Source organism: Cynocephalus volans, chromosome X (assembly GCF_027409185.1).
Source record: "Cynocephalus volans isolate mCynVol1 chromosome X, mCynVol1.pri, whole genome shotgun sequence".
NCBI classification, from domain to species: Eukaryota; Metazoa; Chordata; class Mammalia; order Dermoptera; family Cynocephalidae; genus Cynocephalus; species Cynocephalus volans.
In genome coordinates, this window is record NC_084478.1 from 92,099,204 (window position 1) to 92,110,631 (window position 11,428).

Consider the following 11,428-nt stretch of genomic DNA (forward strand, 5'->3'; position numbering starts at 1 on the left):
TGAGGATCCATTTAGATGAAAAAATGTACAAGCACAAATATAAGGGGTTATTATTATATTTAGAGAAAAGGAAGCTATATATATATGATGTAAATATATAAATATGTAAGTATTATTTATTAAATATGTAAATATTATTATAATTTATATATAAATATAAGTATAAAACAAAAAAATAACAAATTGACCAAAGATATGACAGAAAATAATTGAATGGCTCTTCTTAATCTTTTTTGAGCTCCTCTTCCTCCACACTTCCCTTAAATCTGAAATGATCCCTGTGGTATCAGCCTTGGTTACCATCTCAAAATGCCCTCTCCAAGGGAGGTCTTATCCACTTGCCACTCCCCTACCTGCCTTAAACTCTATGTGGGAGTGGGGAATGGGGAAATATTGGTCAAAGTATACAAAGTTTCAGTTTGACACAAGGAATAAGTTCTGGAGATCTACAGTACAGCATGCTGACTATAATTAATAATAATGTATATTATACTTGAGAATTGCTGAGAGTAGATTTTAGTGTTCTCACCACAAAAATGTATGAAGTATGTGAACTGATGGATAAGTTAATTACCTTGATATGACCATTCCACAATGTATACATATATCAAAACATCATGTAATACACTATAAATATATAGTTTGTTATTTGTCAACTAAAAAACCAAAAAACTAAAAAACTACCCAACTGTTCTCTTTAGACATATTGAATTTCTACTTCCTGTGTGCAGGCTCTCTCTTTCTCATACTCAGCAAGTTTTCTTGTTATGCTCTTACTCATTTCCCAACCCACGACTTCCAATTGCCTACTTAGCACTTAGTGTTCAAGTCTCAATTTAGACATAACTTTCTGCAGACATCTTCCCTGACCCCCTTTAAACAAAGTTTTCCCCATGCACTCTCCATTGCACCCCCTTATTCCACAAGCATCCCAAATGATTCTGTTGCACACACTAAAGTATAAGAACCGCACATTCTGTCATCCTACTCATCATCCTGAATTAAAATCATACGCTTGTCTCTTCAATCTAAGCTGTAATGAGAGCCTGTAGCTCGGACCAAGTCTGTCTTGCTGCCTATTGTATTCCTAGTGTTTGGCATATGGTTAGCACTCAGTTCATATTGTAAAAAATAAATAAATAAGTGAAAAAAGAAAAGAAGAGGGGAAAAAAGTTTTCTAGAGTGGGAAGAACCGTATGAACTCTGTATGGCCCTTTGAACCCTGCATATCAATGATTACAAAGACATATGCTCTAAGAACACACACACTAAATGCAAAGCATTTACCTACTCCCAAAATTCACTGTCATAATAACTGCCAACTATGATTTCATAACAGTCTATTAATGGAAATTGAAGATGATTTTTCAGAAACAAAAAGTCATGTACACAACACAGCAAACTGTTAACTTCGGTTACCAATGGAGAGGATTGGGGGAGGGTAAGTGATTTTGATCTTTATTTTATACACTGTATTTTTTAAAATAGGAGTATTATATATAAATATAATATAACATTTGAAATTTTAAAAATTACCAAAAATAAAATAATTGTTTTAAAGAGTCAAGGGCTATGTTATTAACTCCATGATTTGCAAATAAGCTAGTCTACAAAAATGCACTTGGATAGTTGTTCACAATCCAAATTTCTCTGTGATATTTAAATATTAGGGATTGATGTGGAGCCATTGAGCTTTGAATATTTGCTGTATTCCTTTCTTCTTTCACTTTTTATTATGGCCCCAGGGTACATCCTTTATATCACTGATTCAATGGAGAAGTCATATTAAGCAGATATTGAAGCAATGGGGTAGAGTGAAGAGCAGTAGCTTTGGATTCAGTCCTCAGCTCAAATTCTGGCATTGCCATTTAATAATTCTGTGATGTTAGAAAAGTATTTAATCTCTCTGAACTTCAGTTTCCTCATCTTTAAAATGGTGTTAATAATACTTCCTCACAGAACTGTTGTAAAGAACATACGTGAGTCTAGTATGGGGCTAGGTGTTCAATAAATGCCAGTTTTCTTCTCCGTTTTGTTCATTAAACAAATATGTACGGAGCACCTATGTGATGTGAAGCAGGTTCACTAATAACCAGTCCCAAGGGAGGATTCCCAGTTCATGGAGGATTGCAAAGATAATCACTATGCCAACCATTAGGAATAGGAGTCAAACACATTCATCCACTGCATTTTGGGCTGCAGTGTTACCTATTGCCCAAACCTGGTGAGACAGCACATACTCACATGCAACGAGTTATATGAAGTGATTTATTACTTACAGATAGGCAGCAAGGGACAAAAGAAGGCTAGGATCCAGTGTGAGCCAGTCCTCCAAAGCTCAAGAAAGCTACCTGGGATGGATGGAGTCTCAGCCTGGGACCCTAAAAAGCAGCCTTCCCCAGGTTTTAAACTTCAGGGGTAATAGGACTCACTAAGCAAAGTTTTGAAGGACATCCTGCTTTCAGGGGAGAGAGGAACAAAGCCCTGGCTGTACTGGGCAGCTTCTCCCTAATTCAAGGTGTTACATTCCTTAGGAGGGACAGGGATAAGGCCCAGCCTGTTTCCAGCAGTTTCTCTGTATCTCAGGATATGCATTGCCAGCACATTCTACGTTTATTCTGAGAACTACAGGCAAGAAGAGGGGGAAGAGACTTCATCAGCCAGGACTATCCAGGGACCACCCAGCACTGTCAGACATTGTTTTATGCACTGGGGATGCACTGGTGCCCAAAGTCAATATGGTAACTGCCCTCATGGAGCTAATAGTATAGTAAAAGAGACAGACATTATATCTGTCTACCTAGTGAAAAAGGTGTGATAAGTACCATGAAGAAGAACCAAAGGGTGCTATGAAAGAAAAAAAAAACATGGGTATCTAATTCGTTTTTGTTTTTGTTTTTATATGGAAAGGCGGTACCTTCCTTGGGAAGTGACAATTAAACTGAGTATGGTTGGCCAGGCAAAATGTGAAGCTAAAAACAAAAAGAACACTGTATTGCTTTAATCTTAAGCATGTCTTTTCTTCCACTTGAAGGCAAAAACAAATAGGAAACTGTATGCGTGTGCGTGTGCGTGCGTGCGTGCGTGCGTGTGTGTGTGTGTGTGTGTGTGTGCGTGTGCGCGCACGCGTGTAGGGAGAGAAGATAGAATTGCCCATTGCCTTATGTAAATGGTAGATACCACTTCTGAACTCTGAGCACATGAGAACATATCTTAAAGAGGATCTGTAATGAGTTCATAGGAATTTGCTTAACCAAACATCTACAACACCTTACATAACATTCACTGGACAGATTTCAAATGAAAAACAAAGTTTAAATGATATGTGTATGTGTGTATGTACACATATCATTTATGTGTGTATATACATGTGTGTGTATGTGTGTATATTCATATACACACATATATACACATATCATTTATGTGATAAAACCTTAATTGAATGTTCAAGTACTTTTAAATTTTTTTTATTAGCAAACTATAAGGTTTTTTTTGCAGTGCATTGGTGTCATGGAACTTATAATAATAAAACTATCCTTCCACAATCCAGCCAATTCATTCTTGAACCATTTCATTAATGAAATCACCAAATTTGTGGTCCATTGCTAAGCAGTGTCTTAAATATCAGTATCTAACTTTTAAAAAATTGTGAACTGTCTGCTCAGGGTGCTTAGTCAACTCCCATAGTAAAAAATTGCCTGCCCAGTGAGAGAGCTCAGGGGATTCAAGCATGTTTCACTCATTGTAGTCCCGTGTTACCCCTGGTCCAGAAGAACTCTTCAGTGCCAAAAAAGCTTTCAGGTCTGTTTCAATACAGACCCAGGGAACCCTAGATTATCTCAAAGGTCCCATAATTAACCTAGACTCACAAGAGTTAATCTGAAAATCAGTCCATGACCACAATAGATTTCAGGCTTTCCCTTCCCTTCATTGTCTCCAGTCCATCACCAAAGGAGCCCACCCTTCCTTTGAATTTTATATGTTATATCCTCCCCATCCTCCATCACCCCATTGTGGATTACTGCAACAGCTTCTCATTTGGTCTCCCTAGCTTCAGCCTTTCCTACTCTAATCTACCCTTCTCATGAATCCAGGTTATTGATTATTTTATTTATATTTTATTCACATATAAAGCACTAGGTACCTGGAATTGTTCTAAATATCATAAACATATTAATTCATTTAATCCTACCAATAATTCTATGATGTAAGTAATATTGTTATGCTCATTTTAAAGGTGAGGACCCAGAGGCACAGCAGAAGTTAAAATAGATTGCCTAAGGTCACACAGTTTTAGTAAGTGGTAAAACTGGGATTTAACCTTAGGTAATCTAGGCTTTTTTTTTTTTTTTGAACAGCCCAAAAAGAGTGTAAAATTCTCAAGGAGCAGCAACCACAACTTATTCAAGTTCTGTAGCTCTCAGAACCCCTAGCACAGGACTAGATACCTAATAAACTGCCCAAGACTTGAACCAGTCTCCAGGGGTTGACATACCCAACAATGGCCTTTATTCCTTTCATCACAAGTTTCACCCTTCTGTTTTAGTTAAGCCAGTATATACCATTATGGGAAACTTACCACTCACTGTAATTAAAATGACTCATGAATCAAAGTTCAAAGTTATTTTGAAAGATTGGAGAACTGACTCAGAATATTTTTATTTATCAACTCAACTTTCACAAGTCTGCCATCATATAATTTTTAATGAGTTATTTTGCAAAAGGGAGAGGATAAAAATAAAATAACAACTAAATTTTTGTTACTAACTTGCTGATTCAGATTCCTATGCAGTATATTTTTATTTATTGTATAATTTAGAGTCAGAAAACTTGAATCTTAGTCCCAGCTCTAATACTTTACTACCTATATGGTTTTACTAGGTTACTTAATTTTTCTGAGCCCTGCCCTCTTCTGCTCACCTCTCCCCACCCCTGTTTTCTCATCTGTAAATTAGGGATAATATTTGACTTACCTAAAAAATGGTTTTGAGGGTCAAAGAAGATAATGCATTTGAAAGTACTTTTTAAACTCTAAAGTACTATATCTTGTAGATTGGATGCCTCCCAAACCTCACTGAGGCTTAACCCCCACTGTTAAATGTTGAGGTTGGGAAATCCTATTATGATAATTGAAAGGTGGGACCTTGAAGTGGTGATTAGATTGTAGGACAGTGCCTAGTGAATAGATTAAAAATGGTGGCCAGGGGCATGTTTCTGAGGGCCTTAAAAGGGGAGCACAAATAGTCTGTCCCTCTGCTCTCTCTGCTGTGCCATTTCACAGTGTGATACCCTGCTATCACTGAAGTCACCACCAAAGAAAGCCTTCACTGGATGTGTTCCCTGGACTTTGGACTTCTTAGCCTCTGAAATGGTAAGCAAAAAATTTCATTTTGTTTATAAAATAACCAGTTCCTTGTATTTTGTTATAAGCAACAGAAATGGACTAATACACTAAACAAGTGTAGATTGCATTATTATTTATGGTATCAGGTCTGACAACCAAGGAATGTTAGTTTAGACTTGAGATCTGTCCCTAATCCGGTCTGTGTGATCTGGGTGAAGGAATTAACTTCTCCGAACCTCACTCTCTCTATTTGTAAGGTGAAGCAACTTACAGTTTTAGCATTTTGTGATCTAATTATCTTAATTTCCTCCATATCCTGTTGCCAAATAACAAAAAATCTAATTAAAAAATCGTAATTGTTACTGAATTTTTTCAACGCAATGATTACCAATGCCATGAAGTAAGTTATTTTATATCATTGGCTTATGTTGGTACTTAGTAGTTACATAATGATTTTGCATGAATAAATTATTTTAATTCCTCCTGCTTTCTATAATTATAAATAATGATATATCAAATGCTATATGCACATTATCTTGCATGGAAAAGGGTAAATTACTCTTTGACTTGTTCAAAAATAAAACTGAAACAAACGCATATTTTAGGAAGCTCTTGAAGTAAATAAAAGAATTTTTCATCAGGAAGCAGAACATTTCTTCTCTGCTTGAAATTGAAGCTTCAAAAGTATATGAACTCTAATTGATGAGTATTATATTCCAGAAATAACATAAAGCATCTACAAATATATATGTGTGTGTGTGTGTATGCACACTTTTAAGTTTACTGTCCATGGAAAACTTCAAGACAAAAGGGTTTAAGACACATTAAACCAAATGGGGATGTTTAAAAGGGAATGTAAAAGGGAATTCATGAATGGAGGAGAAATTTGGAGATTAGATTGAAGGAAGAAGGAGGACATTTGAACAGTTAAGCATTCATTAAAAAAAAAAAAATTATTGATTAGCTACTATGTGACAGGTAGGTATTATGACAAGAACTGGGGAGACAAAGATGAATAGATAATTCCCTGAGCCAACATCAGTTACAAGGTTGTTGCTTTGATCTAGGTTAATAATAATAATAATGAGGTTCAAAATAAAACAGTGTAGGTAGAGAAGAAAAGGGACACATTCAAGAATGATTTAAGAGGTAGAGGTAAGGAGACTTGGTGACTAACCACATGAAAATGAGATGGTAGGACATAGGAAGACCCCTAGAGTTTGGGCTTTAGTGAAGAGATAGGTGAGAGTGCAATTTAAGAAAACATGGCATATAGGAGAAAGAGCATGTAGGTAGGCAAGATTATGAGTTCAGTTTCAATCATATAAAATTTTAAATATCTTTGAAACTTCCAAGAAGAGATGTTCATTAAGCAATCAGATATCTGGGCTGGAGATAGATTTAGGCATTACTTTCAGAGAAATGGTAGATGAAGACACAATTGCAGTGAGGTTACTCAACAGAGAGTACAAAAAAAATGAGATCAGAACCTCAAAGGGAGAGTCATAAGAATTCCAATGTTTATGGACTAAATGGAAGAAGAGGAGCACCTGAAGAAGACTGAAAAGAATTCTCCATAGAGGTACGGTGAAAGTCAGGAAGACAGCAATGTCACAGAAGCCAAGGGAACAGAGAGTTTTAAGAAGGGAGTGGTCACCAGTGTCAAATGCTGCAAATGTTCACAGAAGGTAAAGATGGATTTAGCAGCTAGCAAGTTTTATATAACCTTGATGAGTACAGTTTTACTTTTAGTGGAGTAAAGGGAATGGAATCTAATTGCAGTAGGCTGGGGAGTGGACAAGAAGTAAGGGAAACTGAGGACATTTTCTTTTGGCATCTCCCAACAGACATTTCCTTTTGGGGGCCATACCAAATATTAAAATGTACCTCTATGCCTGTTATATATAATTTCTCACTGTGACATTTATTAAGGGATTTTCAGGGGAAAAAAAGTGAGTAAGTGGAGGCAATAAATTAATACTCCTCTTCTAAACAGCTATGCTATGAAGAAAAGGAGAGAAATTGTGATAACTGAAGAAGTGAGCTTGATGGAGGGTTAGTTCTTTCCCTCTCTCACACACACATGCACACACACACACACACACACACACACTAAAAAGACTTGAACATGTTTAAATACTGATGGCAAGGAGCCAACAGAAAGGAAAAGGTTGAAGATTCAAGAGAAAGGGGATAATCAATGGAACAGGGACCATAAGGAGACAGAAAAGGATGAGATCAAGAACACACATGGAAAGATGGGTTAGTTAAGACTGGAAAACACCTCTTCCACTGAGATGGGGATGAAGGAGTTAAGGATGGAAGCCAATGCAGAGAAATTTATAGGTGAGGGCTGAAGGGCAAGGACTGGGAAAGTGGAGTTCTCAGATCATAACCTCAATTTTACCCTGTGAAAATTTTTATTTGGAGTAGTGAAAGTCTGAAATACTAGGTGAAGGTAGTGGTTGAAGGAGATGACTAGGGTTAAAAAGAATTCCTGGTGAGTCTGAAGCTGGGGGCCAGGAATGTGACATGCCATTCACCTCAGCTATTCTTATATCCATTCCCAATCCTTCAGGAAATTCTGTCAACTTTATCTTCAAAATATATCACAAATCCAATCACTTTTCTCCACCTCCACTGACACCACCCTTGATGAGCCAACAGCATCTCTCTCTTTGATTCTTGTAAAAGCTTTCTCCACACTTACCCCACCCACTCTAGCTTCTTTCAAGATTTGTCTTTAGTTTTCTGCAGTTTTTATTTATCCTGCTTAGTGTTCGCTGATATTCCTTGATCTGTGGTTTGGTGTCTGTCATTAATTTTTGAAAATTCTCAGCCATTATTAATTCAAATATTTCTTTGCTCCTTTCTCTCTTTCTTCTCCTTCTGGTATTTCCATTATGCATGTCATACCTTTTGTAATTGTCCAACATTTCTTGGGTAATCTGTTCTAGGTTTTTTTCATTCTTTTTTTCCTCTTTGCATTTCAATTTGGAAAGTTTTTATTGACATATTTTCTTTCCTTTTTATTATTGAAACATAATTGATTGTACATATTTTGGGGGTACAGAGTTGAATATTAATACTTGTGTACAATATGTGATGTTCAAATCAGGATAATTAGCATATTCATCATTACAGAATGTAATCATTCTTTGTGTCCATTAACCAATTTCTTGATAACCCCCTTCCCCTCCCCCTTTCCCACCTCTAGTAACCACAGTTCTGTTCTCACCTTCTGAAAGTTCAATGTATTATTGTGATTGTTGTTTATTTCTTCCTTATTTATTTACTTATTTACTTATTTATTTATCTATCTATATTTTAGCTCCCACTTATGAGTGAGGACATGCAGTATTTCTCTTTCTGTGACTGGCCTATTTCACTTAACATAATTATCTCTGAGTTCATCCATGTTACTGTAAATAGCAGATTCCTTCCTAAGTCATGTCCAGTCTGCTAATAAGCCCATTGGTGACATTTTTTATTTCTGTTAGAGTGTTTTGATTTCTAGCATTTCATTTTGATTCTTTCTTAGGGTTTCCATCTCTCTGCTTACATTACCCATCTATTCGTGCATGTTGTCCACCTTTTTCATTAGAAGCTCTAGCATATTAATCATGATTATTTTAAATTCCTGATCTGATAATTCCAAAATCTCTGCCATATCTGAATCTGGTTCTGGTTCTTGGTTTGTCTCTTCAGGCTACTTTTTTCTTGCTGTATTAGTCTGTTTCTGTTGCTTATAAAGAAATACCTGAAACTAGGTCAAGAAACAGTATTTATCACTTATAGTTTCAGAGGCTGGGAAGTCCAAAGTCCAGGGAACACATCTGGTGAGGGCCTTCTCCTGGTGGTGACTACAGTGACACAGGGTATCCCATGGTGAATATGGGAGGAGCAGGGAGAGGGAGCTTCTCACATGCTCTCCTTTTAAAACCAACAGAACCACGCTTATGACCACCATTAAACCATCATTGGATTAATCCATTCACCAGGGCACAGTCTTCCCAATCTAATCACCTCTTCAAGGCCTTACTTTTCAATTACTGTAATAGGGTTTCCCACCCTCTTAACACTGTCAGTGGGAATTAAACTCAGCGAACTTTTGGAGGGACATCCAATCCAAAGCATGCCTTGTAATATTTTGCTGAAAACCAGACATTATGTACCAGATAAAGGGAGTACGAAATTTTATGTTTATCTGGCTAGGAATTAGGTGTTTACCATTTGCTGTAGTTGTGGAGTCAGCAACAAATTTCCTCTAGTGTCCTTGGTTTTTCTCCCCTATTGTGAGTTTTCTTAGAGACTCTTTAGATAGAGTCTGTGTCTTGTAACTCTCTCACTTGCAATCCACTATTATTATACTACAGTCCTGCGGATGTAGCAGTAAGGTATTGAAAGTACGAGGGTCTCCCTAAAACTGGGAAACCAGGAATTTTTTAACCCTCACGCTGATGCATGCTCAGCCTCCATCAATTCGTCAATTGCCATTCAAGTGTTCTACCTGTTACTGGCTCCAGTAGTTTCTACTCCAGGTAAACAGATCTGGACTGTGATTCTCTGCATGACAGAAACAGTTTGGTGAGAAGAAAGTTTGACTGAAGTGGGTTCAAGACATAACAGGGAAGAAATACTGGAAGTAACAACTCTTTTGATGAGTTTTGCTGTTAATGGGGTAGAGAAAATGAAAATAGCTGAAGAAAGATGTGAGATCAAGGATTTTTGCTTGTTTTGGAGATGAGAGAAATTACAGCATGTTTGTTGATGGGGAATGATTCAATGGAAAGCCAGAAATTCTAAATCAGGAGAGAGATGGAAGAATTGTTAGAGGAAAGTCCTTAAGTAGCCAGGAGGAGATGAAAACCAATGTGTAAGTTATCATTATCATAAAAAATGTCATTACTACTCTTATAATTATTCTTTTCGGTACAAGTGTTCAAATGCCCTTTGGCTTGCGTGATTTATGTGAATCTGTTTCTACTGTTCCATACAAAATTTTCCATCCCCTTTCTAACCTTCATCATAATCAGCATTTATCTTGGAGACCAGAAAGGATCCTCAATCCTGTCAAAAAGTAAGAGTTCCTCAGCAATTGAGGTGAAGTTTTTTAAAAGGAGGCGAGCCTAGAATTTATGATAATAGCTAAGACTTACATAGCATCTACCATGTGCCAGTACTGTTCTAAATACTTTATGTCTATATCAACTCATCTCATTATCACAATAACTCAGTGAGGTAGATGTTACTGTTATTCCCATTTTAAGATAGGGAAATAGAGATACACAGGTAGTGAACGTGGCAGCCAAGATATGGACCCAAAATGTTAGACTCTGGAGTCTATACACTTAACCCCATCGTAATATTCTTCCCCTCTTCTGAGCAAAAAATCATTTAAGGCCCTGATGATGATCTCAAGGTTTACTGAGCTTAGTTCAGTCTCTAAAGAGAAGAAAGGAAACTAAGTTTCTTATTATAGTGTTTTGGCCTATCTTGATAAATCTCAGAAAGACCTCTCAGGCCTTTGTCCAAAAAGAGATAAAGTCAAATATGTAATGCTTTTTCGAAGATAAAGGATCTGATTTTAATTTACATTAAATTTGCTATACTCTTTCTATGAGCAACCTCAACCCTCCTTCTTAAAATAACTTTTTACTGAAGTATTACATTCAGAAAAGTATACAAATCATAAGTGCACAGTTAGATAAATTTTCACAAAGCGAGCAAACCCATGTCATGAGTACTCATGTCAAGAACCAGCACGTTATCAGCACCCTGCTGTCCCTATCTTGCCATCTCTCAATCCCACAGGTAACTGCTATTAGTTTTATATGGTTTTGAACTTAAATCCAACCCACTTTTTAAATCACCCCTACTCTCTTTAGCAATCTACGTATTTCTTTTTTTTTTTTTTTAGTGGTGGTTTGTATTTCTCCAGTTACATTTGCATTTATTTATTTATTTATCTATTATTTTTTATAATAAGTACATTCCAAGATGTTGTTGGGAAGGGAGAGGTAAAGGGGGGCTGGGCTGGCCCATGGCTGGCTCTATTGCTGGTCTGGTTGTGGTGAGGGTGGC